Genomic DNA, 22,376 nt, shown 5'->3' with positions numbered 1-22,376 from the left:
AAAACACCCCTTATGCGGAAGGCTTATGGTCGGCAGTGGACAGTTAGGGGCTGAAATAATAAAAAAAAATACAATAATAAGGCACATGCCTATTCAAGATATTCACAGCATTTATAAAGAAATTGAACAGTTTTAAGTAATTAGTAGATAATAATAGACTACAACTATTATAAATGTTACGTTATTAATATAAATTAGGAATATATAATACATAAAAAATAATATTCCGGACTACTAAACATAATATCATCAGTAAATACAATAATTAATGAAATAAACTAGTAAATAATAAAAATACTATGATTATTATAAACAATTGTAGAGTTACATTGCCGTTTGGTCCCGGTACAAAATAGGCCACCCATTCCTGTCGCGTGGGTGTTGTAAGAGGCGATTAAGGGAGAGTGAGGGATAGACAGCAGCGTCTTAAAACATCTCTAAAGCCTGACTGGGTTTTTTTTACAGGATGATAATTAAATGGTAACCCCGCCTGCGCTAACGGTATACGCTGGCGTGGCGCAAGTGAGGGATGATAGATGAAAATTAAAAGGCAGGTTAGCCCATCGTGATGAATACACCTGGAATTAAGCACGATGGTTTCCAGGAAGAGGTCGACCTGAGAGAATATATTGCTAGAAATGAAATTGGTAGTCCGCATTACTAACAATCTCTTCCCCCCTAACTGCGGTTGCTAATCTATCTGACAAGCATGACAACTACTGGTAAAACTTTCCAAGAGGAGGCTTATGTTCAGCAGTGGACAGTTAGGGGCTGATATGATAATGATAATAATAGGGTTACTTATTATTTAATTATAGCGTACATCTCATTCCGTACTTTGCAATTAACCTATTTACTATTATTATAACCAGAAGTTCTACACCCTTCCATATATCATATATTATTCCTTATATTAGCCATCAATCTCCGACCGCCATTCCTTACACGTACATTTTGCGACAAATGTTTTACCTGTAAACACGGCATTTTCGAGTAATAGGTCGCGTAAACATCTAAAACTTCCATTATTTTGTACTATTTCAAATTGATCAATTCAATTTAATATTCATAGCAAAAACACATGTTTACACTTCTATAAATTAATGATTATATAGACGTGAAGATATTATTTGTCAAAGTAAAATAAATTTCATTCTTTATCAAAAAAATACTTAATAGAATTATGGCATAAAAATATTAATATATCAATAAATTGTATGTAGACTTTATTGAAAACATTTTTCCTATTAAATATATTATATTCTTATATTTCCGTCTACAAAAGGAACATTAAGGACATTTGCTTCACGTAGGTAAATATTTTATATTAATGTATCAATCAGCTTTATTGACGTCAAGTTATATTTTGGTATTTTCATAATAATGAAAAGCCTAGGCACACGATCTATATACTATACGATCTATATACTAGGCACACGATCTTTTGAAATACGAACAAATAGTGAATGATAAACATATTTTTTACTAATTAAATATTACACTAATTTATATATATATATATATATATATATATATATATATATATATATATATATATATATATATATATATATATATATATATATATATATATATATACTACTAATTATACTAATTATAATTCTTCATGTCATTGTCATGTGTTTTTAGAAATTCTCTAAGTATTTTGGAAATGTAGATTAAGGGCCCTTTGAAAATACGAGTACTCGTACACGTCGAAGTAGTTCTTTGGTATTAAAATAATATAAAATTATTTGAAAGACGTCAAAATACATAGAATGTGTTCGTATCCATTATAAATCAAATATCGTTCATAGTTATGAAATGAAATATGCATCAAGCGAATTTCGCAGTAGGTATCACGAAGTTTGGAAACCACTGATATTCATAAAGCTAACGATGAATAACTGCTTATACAATCATACCATTTTCTTTACTAAAATCCTTAGTATTAAAAAATACATATTTTTAATATTATAATAAAAATCGATACAAATATGACGAATTTTGTATCGATTTTTATTGGAAGATTAAGACAAGTATATATTTTAACTTTAAGGTATATATTGTATATTGATATACTTACAAATATCCCGTGTGCCACATAATTATGTTTCAAAGTAAAAGAAAGTAACAGTATGTCAGTAAATACAAAACAAGGAAAAATTTAAAAAATGTTTTAAATTATTAATTTGAAAAAAGAACAAACAAAACATGCAATGTCTATATCACTACTACCTTTATCTTCGTCACAATCATAGAAAAAAACTCGACGTTACATTTACTATTCAACGATTCATTATGTTTCACACCCACACACGCTCTGTAATGTCATGGGAGAAATTTACATTAACATGTCACTGTAATGTAATAATTAATAAGGTTTTTTTTTTGCTATTACACAGAAATGGCCCCTTATTCCACATAATGCGTAAATCTCAAAGGAATTCATTGAATAATTCATTATTGAAATTGAAAAATAAATTGAAAAATAAATAATAAATTGAAAAATAAAGAGCGCGATGGTGAAATTAATATTTTATTATTTAATACTATATATACAATATTAAAAAATATAACATATTTTATTTATTTATTTATTTATTCTTATTTGCACAATAAAATTTTGTACAAATGGCGAGCCTAATGCCATATGGCATTCTCTACCAGCTAACCATTGGGTAAAAACAGAAAGCGTATGAAGGGCAGATGTGGTGAAAAATATGTGACAATTATAGTAACACATTAAGGCAATACACAATATAAATATAATATACACATAAGAAATGCACATATAATACATAAACATATATTGCTAAAGTAAATTTAATTTGACTAAATATAACAGAAGTTTAGACATCAACATTAAAATATATTGTCAAATGAGGTGGGGAAATTGCTTGTACGAGCCTACGCGAAATTCGTATTTTTCCAATTTACTGTCATCTGTCAAAATCGAGGCATCCTCATAATAAAAGATGACTCTATCAAAGTGAGTCGAACACCGTTTGAAATATGAAGCAGTAGCGCAGTTTCCTGTATCGAACAGCCCTACGTCAAAGAACATTCGTTTATGTGCGTCCTCTTTGACTTTTTTTTCGTTTGTAGCTCCGTACAAAGCCTACATTCAGTGGAAATGTACCAGAATTCCAAGTAATGTAATAAACTTACTTAATAGAGTACTGAACTTGTTTTACCTACTATACTATCAGTATAAATAAACATTATGTTCCTGCTAGCTGTGCCCGCGACTTCTTTCTTGCATACTATAAAAACTCACAACTCATTTTATACCCATTTTGTTTTCCCATTTTGTTTTTTTACACCGTATAGCATCAAGTACAGTCAATTCTGTACTTTGAAAAAATAACAAACTTGCGGAAGGCAATTTCTTTGATAAATAAATGTAATATAGAATAATAGATATATAAAATATAAAAAATATATAAATAAAATAAAAAAAATTATGATTAGCTACTATTGTATAAATATAAATAAGTAGTTTGTCTTACGCAATATGGCCGCACGTGAATTGTCTAATTATGCACAGAGCTCGTTATCTATTTAAATTAATTTGTACCTAATTATATTAAAATTAATTAGATTCAAGTCGACTTCTCCCTGTCACACTCCGCCACATTCTAAAGTCAAATTGTTTAAAAATAAAGTGATTAGCTGTTTTTTTTTTATTTCTTTGACATATTATATTTTGGCAGCTCATAATTATTTTAATGTGTAGTCAAAATTTTGTCGATCAATAGAATTGTTTTAAGGACTCCGTATTAAAATAATGTAAAGGAACTCACTTGATTATACTTTGTTTGTCCATTCGTCTATATCGATGTACGGAACCGTATGCATGTGAATTCAACTCGCATTGACTGGCTTTTTACTATGAACCTATAAAAATTTACTACATTTTTTAAATTATTTATTCTTAAACTTCTTACGGAAAGACACACAGGTATATTATGTAAGTGTGACATTTTCATTAAAAAGTAATAAAATAAACCATAGGGTTCAAGGGGTCCAAGGTTCAAGGTTAGTAATGGGGTCTAACTGCCCTATTGCTAACAATATACCCTGTCAGATCGACCTCCACGCAGTTCCCCCTGGAAACCATCGTGGCTTATTCTAGTGCAATTCATCACGATGGGCTAACTGACTTGCTTTCATCGTCACCTATCATCCCTCACTGGTGCCCCGCCAGCGTATACCGTTAGCGCAAGCGGGGTTACCATTCCATTATCATCCTATATATATCATATAGTATAGAAATCGTATGCTTTTCAAGCCCTGTGTACCACTTATAAGTTTACAGACAAGTTTAGTTTCTATTCTTATGAGCTTCTTTAAAACACTGCAAACCGAAACACAGTAATACAAATATGTAGATGTTTTACATATTTGCATAACATAACTAGAGAGAGACTTGTATAAAAGTCATATGACTTTTATACAAGTCTCTTTCTGATGCAACATTTCAATGCATTAAAGTATTACAAATAACGTATATTCTACCTATAGTTCAGTCTACTACTTGCTACTAATAGCTAAAGTTCTGGAAGCTGCTCAAACACAGGTAAGTTCCAAGACACGAATATGCAGTGTTTAATCTAACCGCAGACCGACCAAGTTTCTAATTCCCGCTATCAGGTGACTGCTGGTTGGTGCGGCATTAATATGTAGGTTGTAATTGATCACTTCTAATTAGGGAACTTCCGAATCCAAATCGATGCGTTTTGTTCAGAAAGATTTGTACGTAATTATTGTTCTCGTGATACTAATATAATAAAAAGACTGAAAAACAAACATTTGTTTTACATACATGTGTGATGTATATATACATCACACATGTCTCTCTACGTTTACGAAAACTATTTATGCTTGCTATGCGATGGAAGATAGAAAAGGATAGTCATATAAGGTATCACCAGTTTTTACACGCGACTTTGTCTACATAACCAGGGTTGTTTACTAACTGGAATAAAAATTACCTATATAATTACCCATATAGTACATGTATACCAAATATCACACAAATATCACACAACAAATTCACTTTTACATTTATTTTTATATTAATAAGGATATATAGCCCATCGTGACATATTCATCAGCAATTAACAGTAATAGCTTCACTTCATGTCACTTCAAAATGACTAAAATAGCGAAAACTATCAAATACCTATTTTTTATAGTAATTTATAAATGAATACAAGTGTTTTTCCAATAATATTAATATAAAGTTTCATAAAGTACCGACATTTCGTATGTTAATATAAAAGGAAATACATTTTTTATGCATTAAAATAAGAATATATATAAAAAAGAAAATACTACGTATGTGTTGGGATTACCAAATATACAAATTACTCACTACATAGAAAACTTAAGCCATGCGAGCGAAGCTGCGGGTTATTGTGAAAATGTTTATACTATAAAAACCCTCTTATATTTGAAAGCGCAATGCTCGATTCACTGGATATACTTTACGAACGATGTACCCCAACGTGTAATATCCATTCGTTTTGATATCGAGTTACGTTCCGAATGCAGCCCGTAAAGTCAATTCGATTCAAACATCGATTGCACCTACGCGGCGCGGTGGCACTTTTCTCCCTTGACAATCCAATACGAAAATCAAATAATATATTTTCAAAAATATTACACAGTCCTTCTTATATTAAATGCATAAGTTTTAAAAATGTTTTAACATTTCGATGTTGTTCAAACACACTTAAACGATTAATCGGACGTAAATGAGTTTGGTATACCATATATGCAGATACCAAAAATATTGGGTTAATAATTGGGGATAATTTATATATTAATTCTCGCAAATATAGCTGTGGAATATAGCTAATATATCTTTAAAATGTTCTATATGTGCTAATATGTCTTTAATATAACATGTCCTGACTGACAATTTGAATACGTAGCTTAAATCTTGTAGAATTGGAAACATAGATCCTAATTTTATACAGTAATAATAAATAATTTCTCAAAATTCTCAGAGAAATAGAAAATTTATCCATGCTGTTTGAATTTCGAATTATATATTTTTTAAAACAGAAAACCTTATTAATTATTCAGAAAAAAATTGGCGTCAAAAAACTTAACAATATTTTTTATTATCAGACCTATTTATTGATAATCAAAAAAGTATCAATAGTATACCACTATTTGTTTACCCACTGTCCTAGACAAAATCCAAGCACTAGACTAGACCACCGGGAAATCGTATACTCTTCTTCACGGCAACGCTTCTTCATACACAACCAATGAAAGAAAGTACCGTAATCCACTGCTTGCATACTACGATTTTTTTATTTACCCAAAAATCAAAGATGGTGAGAGATTTCACGGAACGAAAAGGCGGTAGCTTTCAATCAGCAGATAGAAAACACAGCCTAGTGGCCTGATGTTTTGAAAAATAGTTTTATTGAATGAAATATTTATAAAAATATATAAAAAAAAATATTTATAATTTAATGGAAAGCACTTTGAAAAACAATGAAATGTTTTTATTTTAACTTGTTTTATTCATGAGTTACGCAAAAGTTTCCGTATGCCCTACATATTATAAATATGAAACTAAGTTTGCTTGTTATCGTCACAATAGTACTATGTACCTCGTATTTATAAATAACGTATATGCTTTTGTTAAATAAGTAAAATTAATATAAACTGTCAACCAAAATAGTTGTATTTGTCAGCGTAACTAATAATAAACATTCTTGGAAAAATTGTCTCAAGAACACGCACTTCATTCAAAACATTTCTCAATCTTGTAGGCAATAATTAAATTGAAATAAATATATGTCCTTTTCTACAGAATTTTGTTTAAAAAAGAATTTCTTTTAACAATTCGACATCAGCAGTTCAAGACTTCAACAACACTCTAAGGATTCCCATAGAAAACTGTAAATTAGATGAAGCCATTGCAATAACTAGTGATGAACATCAGCGGCTCTCTTAAAACATCACCAAAACCTAACTACAGTTGCTAACCCGCTTGCCAAGCGTGGCAACTACTGGCAAAAATTTCCTTATGACAGGAGGCCTATGTCCAGTAGGGAACAGTTAACTGATACGTATTAATAACGATAATGCAGATATTTTTATCTATTTAGTAAATACCTACTCGTATGAGTGTTGCCCTTTAGTATTAATAATGTCTACTCTCCAATTAGTAGGATTTACTTCTATGTGAAATGGGTCCCATATTAATTTTATAATACCGCCGTTTTTCTTTGCAAAGCAAAATCATTTTATTGCAAAATTCAAATATTTTAAACAGATACTGGTAACAAAACTTCTTGTTTTATATTTTTTTAAATATATAGAAAGAATATACGTTAAGAAGAAGAATGAAGAAATACATTAAGTTAATATTAATGTTGGCATAATAAAATTGGCTATTTTTCTAAGTTTTTTTTTTTATGCAACTTAGAATGGCAAACAAGCTGACGGCCTACCTGATGGAAAGTGGTAACCGTCGCCTATAGACATAAGCAGTAGCATGGACATAACAGAGTATACTGTTTCGCCCATGATACCCCCCATGCGTTGCCATTCCTGAGGACTCACGTGTTATTCCTCTGTACCCAGTAAATTCACGCCATATCCCACCCTTCAAACCGAAACGCAGCCATGCAAACACAACTGCTTCACGGTTGAAACACGAATGGGACAGAGGTACCCAAGCAATCGACTTTTGTACAAAATTTCCCTCTGGTAGATATATAAAGCAAATCTACTTTATATGTCTTTTAAGCAATATTATTTGCTATGCAACATTGCCAAAAATATTGAAAATCCAGTGTTCCCTAGACAATATGTGACCTAATTGTAAATACATATAATATTTCAGATCCAAACACAGCTTACCTACGATCCAAAAATGCCGACCTGACATTTCAGTCCTCCGTATCATATATCGACGTGGCATATTAAAACATTCAACGAAACAAGTCAAAGGTCGCATTAAAATAGAACTCTGTCTGCATCGTTCCTATTTGTTGAAACTACCACTACGTTTAGTCAGCACATAATCCTTTTATTTCATAGCTTATTCATTTACCCAGGTATTTTTTTAAACTTTTTTGTTTCTAAGATAAAAAAAATTAACAATTCAAATAAATGTATATTTATATAAAAATTTTTCCTTATGCTTCGGCTGTCTATGGGGAAGGCCTATTTTTAATAGTGAACAATTAATGACTGATAAGATGATTACGATGATGATGATATTTACAAAGAAAACATGCAATTTAATACAAACAAGAATACCCATGAATATAAACGTTTAAATTGTGCAGGGATAAAAAAATATAAAATATCAATTTTATACATAGCACAGAATATCAAATACGCTCACAGCCCATCTAAAAACTGACAACCATCACTTAATTCGTCGATTAATTACATTCATATCTGTTTCCTATGCCGGTATTGTTTACTATTTCGGAATTATACAAAGCAAAATCATGAATACATTACCGAGAATAAGGATAAGAAGATTATAGTAATTTCCTGATGAATATTCCGAACACGAAACTATTTGGAATATTAATCGATTAATCATCGAGAAAAGGATATTTCATTATCCGTTCGTGATATAAATTTACTGATGCTGAGCAAGATTTTATAAGCTACGGCTTTATCTCACATAAATACTGAAGGAAAATACATTTTGCTCCACACAAAAAAACAATAACTTCGTTCATGTCAAAATTTATTTATTTATTTATTTTAATTAATTATTAATTAATCTCTGTATTCTAATTTTAAAATTAAATAAATCGCTCCGAAGAACATTTCAATTCAGAACACAGATTCTTGCATCTATATGCAGATGTCGTACCTTAACAGGCAATACATTGCTCGACAAAGAAAATCAATGGTTTTAGTAATACGTAATCGATAGAGTTTGCTCCTGTTTTGATCACCCTGGAGAAGAGCCTGTCGATTGTATAAATAATTATCAAAGACAATTAAAAAAATGCGACTATATAATAAAAATTGTGAAATTACATTTATAAATAACCCAAAAATATATCCATAAATTATAAAACAATTGTTCTAAAAATAAACTTCACAAATTTCCTCACTTATCTCTACTTATAATAAATCTGTAGAGTGGTCAATTCTGTACATGAAATATATTACCAAAATAACTATCAGGAGGTGTTAGTCATCTATACTGATGCCAAAAATGCATTCAGTAAAATTTTGTCTGTCTGTATGTTCGTTATAGAAACAAAAACTACTCAACTGATTTTAACGAAACTTGGTACAATTATTCTTCATACTCCTGGGCAGGTTATAGTATACTTTTCTTCACGCTACGGTCAATAGGAGCAAAGCAGTGAAGGGAAATGTTAAAAATGTCCACCCGTACGACGCCGGGACGGGCCGCTAATTTATTTTAAAATACCATTGAGATCTTATTGGAGCAACGGTTATAAATAATAAAATAATAATCAAGCTTTTTTTATCAAATTACAAGTAAGTTAAACCGGTAATATAGTAACACATTAAAATATAATAATATTTTGCTATTGTAATAGGTTATTTCCCACCACGGGTAGGCGGTTTGGATAAACTTAATTCTTCGCTTTCCAATCAATTTAACACGTATAATACCTACTTATAGCTACTTACATACAAACACATCCTCGTATTAATATTGTCAAAGGGATCTCTTCGTAAATATACAAGCTTTTTATTTACGAATTTTACTTATTTTCTTTAACATCTTAAATTTCCTGACAAACATTCAATATACGAACAACCATTTTATGATAAACATATTAAATACACGTCTTGTTATTTAGTACTAATTTCATATACATATTCTATTGATGATATCACATACTAAAAAGTATCCTGATTAATTAGGTAATGGACTATAATAATTAATAAGAGCGTGTTTGATATAAAGATATAATGGAAATGTAAAAATAATTACATGACATGACTAACGAAGAAACATGGATATAATTATAAAGTAATTAATAGCGATGACTAATTACAGATAACAGATAATAATAAAAGGACTTCTTGAAGAACCATCGGTCGGTACTTGCGGGTCGTAGACAGAGAACTTGCCGTATCCTATCAGTACGTAATCTATGGCCGCAATAATTTAACAGTCTGCACTGCCCTTAACAACCCAGTGTGTTAATATGAGTTCAAATTCTTAATGTATAAAACTCCCGTGTCACGATTTTCATTAACGCTAATCTCCGAAACCGTTCAACCGATTTTAATATATTGTAAATGTATATTGGCAGATCCAAGTTTTTATTCTGATATGAAAAAGTTAATCTAGTATGTTAAAGTAGGACGCAAAATGACGATTGCCGCAATAGCTAGTAACTTTATAAATAAAATTATATATATTGTCTTCGGTCTTCTAGAAATCTCCTGCTCCCTGTCCCTGCCCCTAATTTTCCTCTAATTCTTTCCACTGACTTTTTCTCTAATTCTTTCGCTATCCAGGCTAGCAAGTACTGGAATGCTTTACCCTTTGACATTAGATCTGCTCCAACCAAATTGGCATTCTAGTATAAGCTACGTTCTTTTTATTTAGAATGCATAAAATTGTAATCACTTTGCTTTGTCTGATGCTGGTGTTTCCTTATAACTAAATGATTTTTCGTCCGATATTATTTATTATTATAGAATATGTATATATGGGTGCGTGTGTATGTGTATGTAAAGTAGTAATATTATTCATTCATTGCACTGCCAATTCCATTTTTTATTATTCCTATCTACGGTTGACTGGTAGATAATACCATATAGTGTTAAGTTCGCTATTTATACTTTCTAGGTGTATTAAAGAATAAATAAATCAATAAATGATATACAGTGTAGAGTTTTTTTTCAATTAATATACAAAATCAAAACGTCAATCAAATCCATTCAAAGGAAACGCGTGATTGTAATATATACCTAGCTGTAAAGGTTAACTGGAGTACGCTAGTCTAAGAAATCGATAATGTCCGGCCAATACACTGCCCTACATCTCATTCGATACCATCTAACATCAAAGAGTACCTACGTAGTGAAGTGTCGAAATACCTTTTCAGTTTATATAAGTGCTCTACACAATCCGCTTCTTTCCATTGCAAATATATTTTTGCATGTTTTGTGCCATTATTTGATGTATACACTTAATAAATTATACCTACAGGGCAAAATTGAAATCACAGCATCCTTTTAAGTGATTATTCTGCATGTGAACTGAGCAAAAACATTAAAAATTAAAATTAAACTCTCTTGTTTTCTCGATACTAACTTTATACTTGAATAATCATATCAACCGTCAACCATAACACTGCATAACATAAGCTTCCCCCATAAGGGGTTTTAGCATTTTGACACCTAATTCCGTCGTATTAATGTGACTCAAAATTATGTGCCTAGATATGTCATTTTTTACTTTACGTGCTACAAAAAATACTCGTAAAAATGTGTGTTTTTGTTACCTTGTGCAGTTTAACAGTTCAAGACATTATTCATAAAATTTGCCATTGATACACATGGTGTTTGCCATGAATAAATTTTGATATGATTTGATTAAATATGATAATATTTATATAATAGTGCGCCACCTACCCTTTGTCTTTTTCTCAATGTTCTCTACCCAAAGGTTGTCTGGAAGAGATTGCTTAGCGATAAGACCGCCTTTTGTATCACTTCTCATTAATATTTACTGTATTTGTTATTTCTCTTTTTACTTAGTGCAATTAAGTGTAAATAAATAAATAAAAAATAAAAACATAGGGATAAATATTATGACTCTAAGTAAAATATAACTAAATTCTGCTTACGCAAACTACATATGTCCCAAGCACAATTTTAAAATATCATATAATTTAAATAAATTTAAGGTTTTAACATTCTATAATACAACGACATACCGTAATGGCGACAGCAGATTTCCTAAATTACCTGAAACAAATCACAATTATTTATTATTTTTTTGAAATATATTTATATAATAGAAATAATCTATATAAACGGCATTAAGCTATAATAGGGTTAAATTCAATGATAACAGTGGAATAACTGAAACTGGTAACCATTCCATATGTAAACACTATACACAGACTTCACAGAATGCACCGCGATGCCCATTGTGCCCCACGCGTGTTACCATTTCGGAGGACTATGACGTCATACCTCCATACCGTGCAATTTCACTGCCGTATTCTACCCTTCAAACTGAAACACAGCCATTCAAACACAGCTGTTTCGCGACAAAAAGCCGAGTGGAACGAAGCTACTTAAGCTTGCGACTTTTATACAAAGTAATACTTATCCTAATTCTCACGAATAAAATTGCTAGTACAGCTAGTATAAAAAAAATATTGTTTTAACTTATTAAACTAAATCACGTGAGAGAAATTTGTTCAATTTCACAAATATTATCGCTGATATTGACTGGTTTTCTTTCCATTACTTGTAGTAGTCAATATAGTTACAGACATACCTAATGTATTTTTTATATAAACTCACGTACGTGTATTTGTGTTTTGTGTATATGTTGCGTGTATGTGTGTGTGTGTGTCTGTATGCGTACGTGTATGTATGAATCCATGCGTGTTGTGTATGTTTACAGTAAAAGTAACTTTTCTCATGAAGCAAAATATAGATAATTGTAAGGATGTTTGTTACTCTATCACACAAAAACTACTAATGGATTTGAATAAATTTTGGCACACTGGTAGATTGTATCCTAACTTACCAAATGGGATACTTTATGTCCTTATTTAAGCAGACAAATCCGCAAGATATAGCTAGTTAATATATTTCTATAAAAAACAGATCGTTAACTAAATATGCCAAGTATAAGAAAAAACTTAATAAAGTCATATTTTTTTATTAATTAAAGTAAAACCATATCTTTGTGCGAGAGAGTATAGGTACTATAGGGCCGCTTGTCCCATTTACTAATAATCCCTTCAGTGAATAGCTGACCGTATAACGTAATTCGCGTTTGTATACTTCAAAGGCTATGACGGTAAGGTTCATTGTTGTCGTCACTAGATAACAATCGTTAATTAGTCTTAGTTAGGCTTTTGGGCTACGTGGCGATTCAATAGTTGACAATCAAGTTCGGATAATAGGTATATAGGTCATCTAATTCAAAATTAGATATAGCTATTGTTATATAACTTATAATGGCGAATAAGCCGACAGCCTACCTGATAGAAGGGTAACCGTTGCCTATAGACATTTATAGCACTTTAAACGGCTGTGATAAAGGCTATGCTCGGAGTTTCTTTGCGTGATACCATCCGAAACGAGGATATCCGCAAAAGAACCAACAAGAAGTAATAGACATAGCCCGAAGGATAAGCAAGCTGAAATGGCAATGCGCTGATCACATAGCTCGAAGAACCGACAACCAATGTAGAAGAAATTTTCTTGAGTGGCAACCCCGTACGGGCATGTAGGACGAACTCCTATAGATAGAATGACGACCTCAAATGCATTGCAGAGAGTCAGGGGATGCAGGTGGCTCAGGACCGTTCCTTATGGCAGTCTATAGGGGAGGCCTATATCCAGCAGTGGATGGATAATATCTGTAATAATGATGATAAGACGTAATATAATACACTATGATGCTCATAGCGCCTCTTGTGGGTTGCTCCTATGGGCTCATGCCTCCGTACTCTATAATTTCACTGCCATATCACACCACTCAAACTAAAACACGACTGTGTGAACACAGCTGCTACACAACAGAAATTCGAGTGGGGTGGATATACCCATGCAGACAGCTTATAGACAAAATCTTCTTCTGGTAAACACTTTTAAAGAAGACTCTTTTTTATTTTTCTTTTTACTGAACTAAGTGTTTTTTGGTAAGTTTCTTTTTCTAGATGCCATATCTTAAAAACCTTTTTACCAGAGGGAGACTTTATACAAAAGTCGTTTACTTGGACACCTCTGTTCCATTCGTGTTTTTATCATGAAGCAGTTGTGTTTGCATGACTGTGTTTCAGTTTGAATGGTGGAATATGGCAGTGAATTTACAAAGAACAAAGGAATAACACTTGTGTCCTCAGGAATATCAATGCATGAGGGATATCATGGGTGAAACAATATACTCTGTTATGACCATGGTACTGCTCATGTCTATAGGCGACGGTTACTACTTTCCATCAGGTGGGCGGTTAGCTTGTTTGCCATTCTAAGTTGCATAAAAAAACCTATTAATATAGCATTGATAGCCATAAATCTTCAATGAGAGGAGAATTATTAATTAATTATTAATTTAGTGTACTATTGACACCATGTTGGTCATATGGCTTGGTACAAGTTTATTATTTCCAGCTCCTTTTTCTCTTGTACTGATGTTTTGTCATTTTTTACGTTAATTGATTTTTCTTGGTACTAAAAGTACATAGTAATGGTATAGAAAACAGTTATTCAGAGTACTCGAGAATAAAATAAAACTTATATCATTTTCAAAGTAAAAATAACTATACTCATATTCACATATAGTACAATAGTGACAATGTATATTGAAAAAGTTAATAAAAAATAGCATAAAAGAAAAACAATATTGGTATATTGGGACAATGCAAAAACACAAAACTGAACTAGTGGCCTGATTGAATACATACACTCGTCACTACATATTGTTCGTAGAAATCTGAGTTTTTAGATTACGTAAATTCTATTATGGAATATTTTTCACGACCAATAATATATTTGTATATGTCAGCAATATTTGTTTAATATATTCAAATATTTATATGATCATGATGTAAAGTAGTTTATAATATAATTTGTTAGTCAATACAGATACGTCTGTAACTGTTTATTTACAACAATTTCCTCATTGTTCACAGCATAATTATATATCTGTTATGCCAAAAGTTTACTGGGAGAGAATGCCATATTAAGCCCACATATTGAACCACACATTTTTTTATAATATGGTCAGTAAAAAAATTATGAATTAATGATAACACACATGATTTTCATTCGTAGCTCATGCTGTCCTATTGATGTTACAGCAAATAAAGATATACATAAATTTTGGCTTATTTTCGTTCTATTACTTATTTTTAGCCAGCTTTAACAAATTTTTACATGACTTCTGAAAAAGGATGTCATTGATACGTCTATACTTTTGTAAGTATTTTACAATTATGTCACCAATTCTAAATCGATCTTAATAATTCTTTTAGCAATCAATAACATATATATCGTGTTAATCCTATACAAATTTTGTGACATTTAAAGCTGTTTTTCTTTGGTAATCAACAAATTACTTGTTGCTATGCAATCTAAATTATTATGTACTCATGAATCAGACATTCAATTTCGTTCAGACATTTAGGCGTGATGAGGTTACAAATATACAAACATCTTTACAAACTTTCACATTTACAATAATAGTAAAATTTACATTTTCATTAACCACTATTATATTTTTATTTAACCAAAATTGTAAACAAATTAAATAAATACAATCCCGCAAAATGAGCAGTTTCATGTATTTTTATTTACCACCAAGCTCAACCACCAGGTTATTTTTCCCCTTTGAATTTACGAATCATTTGATAGGATTGAAACCTGCGTTCGACGGACTGGCAGCGGTCGTAACTTTATAAATACATTTTTACGGATAATTTCATTTGCTTCTAGTGTGTGTGTATCCAAAGATAGCATATAATATAAATTATTTTTATGCAACATTCAAATTCAAATCATCTTTATTGAAATAGACTTGTTTACAAGCACTTTTAAATCGTCATTTTTTTTTTAATACTGCAAAAATCAGAAGGTTGTGTGTTGAGAAAAGGCCGCTAGTAACTCAACAGTTACTCTTTTAAATCTCTGTTAACATTATGTGTTAAATACACATGTTTTAAATGTACTATATCTAAAATTACATAATTTTACATTAAAAGCCCGTGCATGATCAACTAACATCTTTCATATTTATAGATCCAAAATATCCTTCAGTATCTTATTATAACATTTAATGCCCATTCGCATAAAAGATCTATTAACTTTTTTTAACGATACTTTGGAACAGCAAGTTTGTATTTGTGTCTAGTGTTAGGATTATTAAGATCGCTGTTATTAAGAAATAGTTAAATATTCCTACATATATAAAAAATGTTTGCGTATATGTATTCTGAAGCTACGGTGAGAATATTTGCTTCCTTTCAACTTAAACCTTACATTCATTAATAAATCACGCTCATCATAGGGACTAGAGATACAACGTGAGGTTTTCAAAAATATGCTTATGTGACAACGCTAGTATTGTGAAGGGAAAGGAATTGTTAATAATTAGGCTTAAAAAACTTCATTTGGTAGCAATACATCTTATTAAATCAATCTCCACGCAAATGCTCCTGGAACTCATCAAAAATGACGAAATTATAAACTTAGCCATTTAACAATTTTGATTTCAACAAAATTTGTATATTTAGATATTCTGTCTGAACGTTGAAACTATGTGAGCTAATGAATATTAATCTATAGATTTCATTATTATATTTAGTAGTAAATACCTAAGTAAAAGTTGTAAATTTCATTTAAATATAATAATATAGAAACATCATTAATACATATCAAACAGCTGAACTAGGTCTGTATACACAGATTATCGGCAAAATCTAGAATAACAAAATCAATGTAAATATAATATATCTGTATTATAAATAAATAGTGATTATTTAATATTAATATCGAAATTAATATATGCGTGTACATAATACTTAATATTATATTTAAAAAATATTAATTCAAAATATTCTACTGTTTACTTACCAGTATCTTAGTAACTAGACAATATGGATATAACAGATATAGATAGATACAAATATATGGATAATAACAGATTTTGGCATAATAAGAAAGTGGTACAAAAAATGTTTTAAGGCGTAAGCAGACAAGACGTTTTGTTTAAAATCAGTCTTCCTTTGCGTCATAAAATGATTGTCTGCGCAGACCTTAAATATACGAAAAATACCATTTTCTCGTTGTCCCATGATCTTTTATATGCTTAGATTATAGATATATGCCATTATACATTCTCACTCACTAAAAAGAATAAAATCTATGTCGTGAGCCGTACATAAAACTAAGGGTATTATTATAAGGGCAATTGCCCATGCTATAAAGCATATTAAAACAGAAAATACGTAAAAAAAACTTCAAAAACTACGAATAAACTTTAAACTTCTCATACTAAATTTACAGCTAAAAGTGGGATGTTATTATGGTAAATTCAATATTTTTTTGTTTTTTTTTCGACACATACTTTAGATAGTTTTCGATAAATACTTAGTTGCTCTGGTAGAATATGCAGTTAATAGGATTCTACTTTATCTCTATTTTTATTTCATTCCGGTATATAGCGTTCATTTCATTGCCATGAGTCTCGGCATAGACCAGGCCACCCCTTCCTTTCCCTTTGTCTTAAGTGACAACTAAGGGAATTTAATGGTCGAGGGATGGGTAGTAGCGTCCCTTTTAAAACATCATCAAAACTTAACCGCGGTTGCCTACTTGCCTGCTAAGTTATTAGCAAAACTCACTTATGGGGGAGGCCTATGTCCAGCCGTAGACATTTAACGGTTGATATAATAATAATAATATAACGTGCATTAACCAGACTCAGTCTCTATATAATTCTAAAACATCTTTACATTCTACATTCGGATGCCTGAGTTAATTAAAACATAATTTTGGAACCGTCGCTGGATGATCAAAATTCAATCTGAAAGTTGGACTGTAGCTACAAAAAGCAAGTGATACTATTTAATCAACGACTTTCTGTAATACGACAGCTATATTTCCATTATATTGTAAAGTTTAATTGACGAAGTTACGACGAAGGCATTCCTTATAGAACGACGAACGCGCCTAAATGACTGGGAAAACGCAGAGGGTTAATCTTCGGTCCTCATTTAAAAGCAACGGAAAGGCTGTATTTTACGAAAAATAATAGGTTGCTCGACTTATTCGACTGCTTTATTAAATTGATGGTCTCTGAATTTTTTGTTGACTTCGCCTTTTCTCTTCTTATCTTTATTTATCATTTTGCTTCAATGCCTGCGCACGTTGATATAAATTCACTGGAAGTAATCTAGCTTGGACTTATGAGTAGAAAAAGAATTCCTTTATCTAGAAATATTGAAGAAACGACAATAAATATATAAGTAATAATAAATAATATATATATATATATATATATATATATATATAAGGCCATTATAACATATGACTAAATATATATTAGACATGTAATCTCTCAAATTTTTATTTAAATGATGATTTTATTACTCAGTTGTCAAATTAACTAACATATATTTGCAGAAATCCTATTCACAATCTTTAATAAAATTCATCCAATATTTTGTAGTCATTGTCAGACGGACTATAGGAATAAACGGAGGTTGAGAAGAGATTTTTTTATACCACTGAGGTGGCAAACAAGCATACGGCCTGATGGTAAGCGGATACCGTAGCCTATGAACGCCTGCAATACCAGAGGTGTTACGCGCGCGTTGCCGTCCTGAAGAAACATCTTTACCCCCCTTTTGAAGAACCCCATGCTGTTGTCTCTTGGGAAAACCTTTACAAGAAAAGAGATTACAAATTGACTATGTATATATAGTGTATGTATTCCGCACAGAATTTGATTTATTTTTGTTTTTTCGCATATTTGTCAAAGTAAATAAATAGCATGTCCAGTTTGTCTATATATCGCGGTATTCCTTTTTCATTATCCCCTGAAGGAACGGTGAACGTTTGTTATCGAATCGAAGCGATACCATGAATAGAATTGTCGTCCCTCGTTCACATCATGGTAATGATTGATTATTCATACAAAATGTCATACAATCATGTTTAGATAATCATTCAGTAATTTGGTAAAACATTTTGTAATTTGTTAACTAATGAATAAATACATAGTAAAGAGTTTTATTACATTTTTATCGACTTTAATGTGCTCTATATATTTTTGATACGATAAATTGTCTTGATGAAGACATATGCGGAGGAATAAAAGCCATGTATTGAAGAAGGTATTAAATATGAACGTGGATGAGTATGAAGGTAGAGACAACCAAAAAAAGAAAAATGGTCTATGTGAAAGATGAAATGCGTAAGAGAGGAGTGAGACCAAATACAGCAAATGATAGAGACCTGTGGAAGAGAGAGACAGTACAGTACAATACAGATACTGCAATAGTACTGAAATAAATAAATTTTTTGGAGGAAACAATAAAGAGTATCTATCTATCTATCTATAAATGAGAAAAATCATAGCAATGATGGTAATAATCTGCGTATCATCAAATAGATAGCCGATTGTAATCTTTTTAATCAAAGAGTAAGCCACTCTTGTATATATCCTATTCTTTGTGTCAAAATAAATGTAAACTTTATATAATGAAACGAAGTCTTATGTTTAAATTAAAATATGTTCCTGTTTTAATCTAACAAGTAAGGAACCTGATAAATTAAACGAAAAACCTTAGTCCTTTCGTCGAAATCCTTTAAACGAATTTCTTTATATTCAATACTGTAATATTGTTTGTGGCCATAGGATCCCTTATTCGTATGTCGTAAGCAGTGGTTACCACATTACATCAATGGCTCTACTCCCATATTGAAACCCGCAACTGAAACCCGTATCGTAGACTCGGTCGTCGACCTCATTTATGTTCTAACCCCTGAACCGAGCTGGTTCTAAAATCGTTCAATGGTAATGTCATCGAATTGTTTTCCTATTAAATGTTTAATTTATAATATTTTGCATAATTGGCTAATAATTTTCTTATACATCGAAATCAAACAAAACAGGAAAATATAATTAGAAATTTTTTTTACAACTTACCTGATGGTAAATGACTACCGCCGATCATGAACACCCACAACACTGAAAGAATTGCAGATGTTCTGCCAACCTTTTAAAAAGTAATATGCTCTTTACTTAAAGTTACCATGTCTTATCCTAAGAACAAGGAATTACATAGAAGGAATAATAAAATAAAAACTGTAAATCATATGGTCACCTCCTTTCTTCTTATGCAAATATAATTAGTAAAAAGAGAACGAAAAATACTCCATCAGTTGCTATTTTTCGCAATTCATAGCATAGGTTGCTATATAGGCTGCTGGTGTATAGAAAATGTGTATGTAAAAAGTTTGTTCATTTTGATATGTCAATTATTTGTCAATAACAAATTTTACATTACTAGATTATATATTCGAAACAGTTTATATAGAAAGTATGCAAGCAGGTTGGTATCTGAATTTGGTAAGGTTATACGGCCAATAAAACCAAGTGACATAATTTGACTGCTACGGACTATGTCATGTCATGTCATGTCATGTCATGTCGTATAGGGAGATAAAGGATATGGCCTGGGATAGAGCTGGCTGGAAGATGCATGAATTAATTGCACCGACAAGAGGAAACTCTTAAGTGAAAAGAAGAAGAAGGACTATGCAGATGCATTTTATATGTCTATCCCTCTTTAACGCATTAGCAATGCCATAAATACAACGAGCAAAATACATGGGAATTATGCATTCCATCTATACTATTCCGAAATCCTTGGTCATATCGTATTTCTCGATAAGCTGTCTTTTCTTATTAATTTTATGAATGTGAAAATGAGTTTATTATAAACAAACTCACATTCTTTTATCTCTTGGTGAATCAATCGACATGAAATTTAATATACATGTAATAATGTAATATTTGACATTTCTTTTATTATAGCACGACACGACACGACATATATATATATATATATATATATATATATATATATATATATATATATATATATATATATATATATATATATATATATTAATATAAACATAATAATACAAATACAATGAAACGTCAATACAAAATTTGATAGAACTTCGATCAAACGACTTCTTAACTGAAATATAAATCGAATCATTTTACGAGAATCGATCCACAGGTGGAGCATCAGCTTATTTATCACACCCACTCACATAATATAAAGGACACAAAAATTAATGACATTTAAATTAACTTTGTAAACAATGCGAATATTGTATAAATGCCCAATAAACAAAATTGTATGTCAATTTTAGCATCTTTTTATTTGAATTATATTTATTCAAATTTAAATAAGTCTTTTTTTACTTTATCCCAGAAGCGAAAGCAATTGTCCTTGTCACACTGTTACGTAATATACCGATGGGATACCGGTACCGAAATGAGGGTATAGCACAAGGATCTTCCATTAGGCTCCTTTCAAAATTACACTGCTTAGGATTGCCAGGTGTGTTGTATTCAGTAAGACGTCCTGATCGTTCGTTTCTATCAAATATCAGCATTTTTCGGGTTATTTCGTATACCGTTATACCACATACTCACATGTAATTTAAAATTTGACGTAACAATATAATTAAAAAGAATAATTTAAAACTTTTTTATAAAAAAAAAGCTAAAAACAAGAATGTGACTCAATATATGTGGGACCTATTTACGTATAACTTAAGTAATTTAATGAATTTAATACACAAAGTATCCTTAGATTCGTTTCAGTGTTAAATAAATAAGGTGATCATAGTTCAACAAAAATTCGTGAAATAATTTATGATTGCGTCTCATCAGATTGTTTTCTACACAAAGAAAATTTCAATTATATCAAACCAATTGTTTTGATTTAAAAACTAAACTACTATATCGATTTTGATAAAATTTTAGATTAAAAATCCAAATCAGTTCATAATTAACTGACTGAATAGCGAGATAATAAACATATAAAATTACAATCGGATTAGAAACTTTTTTTGTATATAAATTGTGATATAATGTTCTTATACGAAAATATAAATACTAGATATAATATATTAAAAAGTTATTTGTTCATGTACCGTACCGACTGTTTTATATTGTCTATGTTATGTCTATATTATTAACTCAGAAGGAAATGGATAAACTTAAAGCCTTTGGAATGTGATGCTAGAGAAGGATGGAGAAAATTAGCTGGAGAGTTCGAATTAGCAATGAGGAGGTCCTGCTTAGGATTAACGAAAAGAGACAAATTATTAGAACTATTCAGGACAGAAGGGGAAAAATATTGGAACACTTGATACGACACGACGAACTTATGAACATTATAATAGAAGGTAAGATAAAAGGAAGGAGGAGAAGAGGGAGACCGAGGCATAGTTACATCAGGCAGATCAAGGAAGGAGTTGGTGTCGTGTCGTATCAAGAGGTGAAGAGACTCGCTGAAAATCGTAGTGAGTGGCAAGAGCTACACCGACAAAAGCGCAGCTCTTAAATAGGATAGATAGATAGATGTTAAGATAATTGCAAC

At 30.9% G+C, this 22,376-nt stretch overlaps 1 protein-coding gene across 3 annotated transcripts in view; it reads right to left on the bottom strand.

Moving 5' to 3' along the window:
- LOC113510927 (TWiK family of potassium channels protein 9-like) overlaps positions 1–22,376 on the bottom strand; it is a 403,012-nt gene that overhangs the window by 301,748 nt on the left and 78,888 nt on the right. The window contains exon 3 of one of the 3 annotated variants that reach the window (XM_052895843.1): positions 11,937–11,967. The exons of the other annotated variants lie outside the window; for them this stretch is intronic. The gene's annotated coding sequence lies outside the window, so the exon portion shown is untranslated. The remainder of the gene's footprint in view (positions 1–11,936; positions 11,968–22,376) is intronic. 3 annotated transcript variants of the gene reach the window in all.

This window comes from Galleria mellonella, unplaced genomic scaffold (assembly GCF_026898425.1).
Source record: "Galleria mellonella isolate WM207_F2 unplaced genomic scaffold, CSIRO_AGI_GalMel_v1 utg312, whole genome shotgun sequence".
NCBI classification, from domain to species: Eukaryota; Metazoa; Arthropoda; class Insecta; order Lepidoptera; family Pyralidae; genus Galleria; species Galleria mellonella.
This window is presented reverse-complemented; position numbering and strand designations above follow the sequence as displayed.